Source organism: Rhipicephalus microplus, unplaced genomic scaffold, assembly GCF_043290135.1.
Source record: "Rhipicephalus microplus isolate Deutch F79 unplaced genomic scaffold, USDA_Rmic scaffold_20, whole genome shotgun sequence".
NCBI classification, from domain to species: Eukaryota; Metazoa; Arthropoda; class Arachnida; order Ixodida; family Ixodidae; genus Rhipicephalus; species Rhipicephalus microplus.
Window position 1 is genome coordinate 2,714,766 of NW_027464593.1, and position 4,538 is coordinate 2,719,303.

A 4,538-nucleotide genomic window follows, 5' to 3' on the forward strand; every position below is an offset into this window, starting at 1 on the left:
TTGTGACCGTGATGAGAGTGGAGCACGACTGTTTTTTGGCGCAATTGGCTAGCGCGTTTGGCTGTTAACCAAAGGGTTGGAGGTTCGAACCCTCCCATGAGCGGTGTGTCTCTTTTTTTTCTTTGCGCTGATACCTTTCTAAAAATGTTCTGATGGTGGTGACAGTGGAGCACGACTGTTTTTTGGCGAATTGGCTAGCGCGTTGGGCTGTTAACGAAAAGGTTGGAGGTTCGAACCCTCCCATGAGTGGTGTGTGTCTTTTTTTCCTTGCGCTGATACCTTTGGAAAAATGTTCTGATGGTGGTGAGAGTGGAGCACGACTGTCTCAATGGTGCAATTCGCTAGCGCGTTGGGCTGTTAACCAAAAGTTTGGAGGTTCGAACCCTCCCATGAGTGGTGTGTCTCTTTTTTTCTTTGCGCTTATACCTTTGGAAAAATGTTCTGATGGTGGTGAGAGTGGAGCACTACAATCTCCGTGACGCAATTGGCTAGCGCGTTCGGCTGTTAACCAAAAGGTTAGAGGTTCGAGCCCTCCCGAGAGCGGCGTGTCTCTTTTTTTCTTTGCGCTGATAGCTTTGGAGAAATATTCTGACGGTAGTGAGAGTGGAGCACGACTGTCTCCGTGGCGCATTTGGCTAGCGCGTCGGCTGTTAAGCAAAAGGTTGGAGGTTCGAGCCCTCCCAGGAGCAGTGTGTCGCTTTTTTTCTTTGCGCTGATAGCCTTGGAGAAACGTTCTGACGGTGGTGAGAGTGGAGCACGAACTGTCTCCATGGCGCAATTGGCTAGCGCGTTGGGCTGTTAACCAAAAGGCTGGAGGTTCGTACCCTCCCATGAGCGGTGTGTCTCTTTTTTTCTTTGCGCTGATACCTTTGGAAAAATGTTCTGATGGTGGTGAGAGTGGAGCACGACTGTCTCCGTGGGACGATTGGCTAGCGCGTTGGACTGTTAACCAAAATGATGGAGGCTCGAACCCTCCCAAAAGCGGTGTGTCTCTTTTTTTCTTTGCGCTGATACCTTCAGAAAAATGTTCTGATTGTGTTGAAAGTGGAGCATGACTACCTCCGTGACGCATTTGGCTAGCGCGTTCGGCTGATAACCAAAAGGTTGGAGGTTCGAGCCCTCCAGAGAGTGGTGTGTCTCTTTTTTCTTTGCACTGACAGCTATGGAGAAATGTTCCGACAGTGGTGAGAGTGGAGCACGACTGTCTCCGTGGCACAATCTGCTAGTTCGTCGGCTGTTAAGCAAAAGGTTGGAGGTTCGAGCCCTCCCCGGGAGCAGCGTGTCTCTTTTTTTCTTTGCGCTGATACCTTTGGAAAAATGTTCTGAGGGTGGTGAGAGTGGAGCACGACTTTTTTTTTTGGCGCAATGGGCTAGCGCGTTGGGCTGTTAACCAAAAGGTTGGAGGTTCGAACTCTCCCATGAGTGGTGTGTCTCTTTTTTTCTTTGCGCTGATACCTTTGGAAAATAGTTCTGATGGTGGTGAGAGTGGAGCACGACTGTCTCCATGGTTCAATTCGCTAGCGCGTTGGGCTGATAACCAAAAGGTTGGAGGTTCGAGCCCTCCCGAAAGCGGTGTGTCTCTTTTTTTTCTTTGCGCTCATAGCTTTGGAGAAATGTTCTGACGGTGGTGAGAGCGGAGCGTGACCGTCTCCGTGGCGCAGTTTGCTAGTGGGTCGGCTGTTAAGCAAAAGGATTGAGGTTCGAGCCCTCCCGGGAGCAGTGTGTCACTTTTTTTCTTTGCGCTGATAGCTTTGCAGAAACATTCTGACGGTGGTGCGGGTGGAGCATGGTTGGGTCCGTGGTGCAATGACTAGCGCGATTGGCTGTTAACCAAAAAGGTTGGAGGTTCGAGCCCTCCCATGAGCGGTGTGTCGCTTTTTTTTCTTTGCACTGATATCTTTGGAGAAGTGTTCTGACCATGGTGAGAGTGGAGCACGAACTGTCTCCGTGGCGCAATAGGCTAGCGCGTTGGGCTGTTAACCAAAAGGCTGGAGGTTCGAACCCTCCCATGAGCGGTGTGTTTCTTTATTTTCTTTGCGCTTATAGCTTTGGAGAAATGTTCTGACGGTGGTAAAATTGGAGCAAGGCTGTCTCCGTGGCGCAATCTGCTAGTGCGTCGGCTGTTAAGCTAAAGGTTGGAGGTTCGAGCCCTCCCGAAAGCGGTGTGTCTCTTTTTTTATTTGCGCTGATAGCTTTGGAGAAATGTTCTGACGGTGGTGAGAGTGGAGCACGACTGTTTCCGTGGGAGAATCAGCTAGCGCGATCAACTGTTATCAAAAAGTTTGGAGGTTCGAGCCCTCCCGAGAGCGGTGTGTCTCTTTTTTTCTTTGCGCTGATAGCTTTGGAGAAATGTTCTGACGGTGGTGAGAGTGGAGCACTACTGTCTCCGTGGCGCAATCTGCTAGGGCGTCGGCTGTTAAGCAAAAGGTTTGAGGTTCGAGCCCTCCTGAAAGCAGTGTGTCTCTTTTTTTTCTTTGCGCTGATTGCTTTGGAGAAATGTTCTGACGGTGGTGAGAGTGGCGCACGACTGTTTCCGTGGCAGAATCGGCTAGCGCGATCAACTGCTATACAAAAGGTTTGAGGTTCGAGCCCTCCCGAAAGTGGTGTGTCTCTTTTTTTTGTGCTGATAGCTTTGGAGAAATGTTCTAACGGTGGTGAGAGTGGAGCACGACTGTCTCCGTGGCCCAACCTGCTAGTGCGTCGGCTGTTAACCAACAGGTTGGAGATTCGAGCCCTCCTATGAGCGGTGTGTCGCTTTTTTTTCTCTGCACTGATATCTTTGTAGAAGTGTTCTGACTGTGGTGAGAGTGGAGCACGACTTTCTCCGTGGCGCAATTGGCTAGCGCGTTCGGCTATTAACCAAAAGGTTGCAGGTTCGAACCCTCCGATGAGTGGTGTGTCTCTTTTTTTCTTTGCGCTGATACCTTTGAAAAAATGTTCTGATGGTGGTGAGAGTAGAGCACGACTACCTCCGTGACGCAATTGGCTAGCGCGTTCGGCTGTTAACCAAAAGGTTGGAGGTTCGAGCCCTCCCGAGAGCGGTGTGTCTCTTTTTTCTTTGCGCTGACAGCTATGGAGAAATGTTCCGACAGTGGTGAGAGTGGAGCACGACAGTCTCCGTGGCGCAACTGCTAGTGCGTCGGCTGTTAAGCAAAAGGTTAGAGGTTCGAGCCCTCCCAGGAGCAGTGTGTCGCTTTTTTTCTTTGCGCTGATAGCCTTGGAGAAATGTTCTGACGGTGGTGAGAGTGGAGCACGACTGTCTCTGTTGCGCAATTGGCTAGCGCGTTGGGCTGTTAACAAAAAGGTTGGAGGTTCGAACCCTCCCATGAGCGGTGTGTCTCTTTTTTTCTTTGCGCTTTACCTTTGGAAAAAAGTCCTGATGGTGGTGAGAGTGGAGCACGACTACCTCCGTGACGCAATTGGCTCGCGCGTTCGGCTGTTAACCAAAAGGTTGGAGGTTCGTGCCCTCCCGAGAGCGGTGTGTCTCTTTTTTTTCTTTGCGCTGATAGCTTTGGAGAAATGTTCTGATGGTGGTGAGAGTGGAGCACGACTACTTCCGTGATGCAATTGGCTAGCGCGTTCGGCTGTTAATCAAAAGGTTGGAAGTTCGAGCCCTCCCGAGAGCGGTGTGTCTCTTTTTTTCTTTGCGCTGATACCTTCGGAAAAGTGTTCTGATTGTGTTGAAAGTGGAGCATGACTACCTCCGTCACGCATTTGGCTAGCGCGTTCGGCTGATAACCAAAAGGTTGGAGGTTCGAGCCCTCCCAAAAGCGGTGTGTCTCTTTTTTCTTTGCACTGACAGCTATGGAGAAATGTTCCGACAGTGGTGAGAGTGGAGCACGACTGTCTCCGTGGCACAATCTGCTAGTTCGTCGGCTGTTAAGCAAAAGGTTGGAGGTTCGAGCCCTCCCCGGGAGCAGCGTGTCGCTTTTTTTCTTTGCGCTGATAGCTTTTGAGAAACGTTCTTACGGTGGTGAGAGTGGACCGCGGTTGGGTCCGTGGTGCAATGGCTAGCGCGATCGGCTGTTAACCAAAAGGTTGGAGGTTCTAGCCCTCCCATGAGCGGTGTGTCACTTTTTTTCTTTGCACTGATATCATTGAAGAATTGTTGTGACCGGGATGACAGTGGAGCACGACTGTTTTTTGGCGCAATTGGCTAGCGCGTTGGGCTGTTAACCAAAAGGTTGGAGGTTCGAACCCTCCGATGAGCGGTGTGTCTCTTTTTTTCTTTGCGCTGATACCTTTGGAAAAATGTTCTGAGGGTGGTGAGAGTGGAGCACGACTGTTTTTTGGCGCAATGGGCTAGTGCGTTGGGCTGTTAACCAAAAGGTTGGAGGTTCGAACTCTCCCATGAGTGGTGTGTCTCTTTTTTTTCTTTGCGCTGATACCTTTGGAAAGTAGTTCTGATGGTGGTGAGAGTGGAGCACGACTGTCTCCATGGTGCAATTCGCTAGCGCGTTGGGCTGTTAACCAAAAGGTTGGAGGTTCGAACCCTCCCATGAGTGGTGTGTCTCTTTTTTTCTTTGCGCTGATACCTT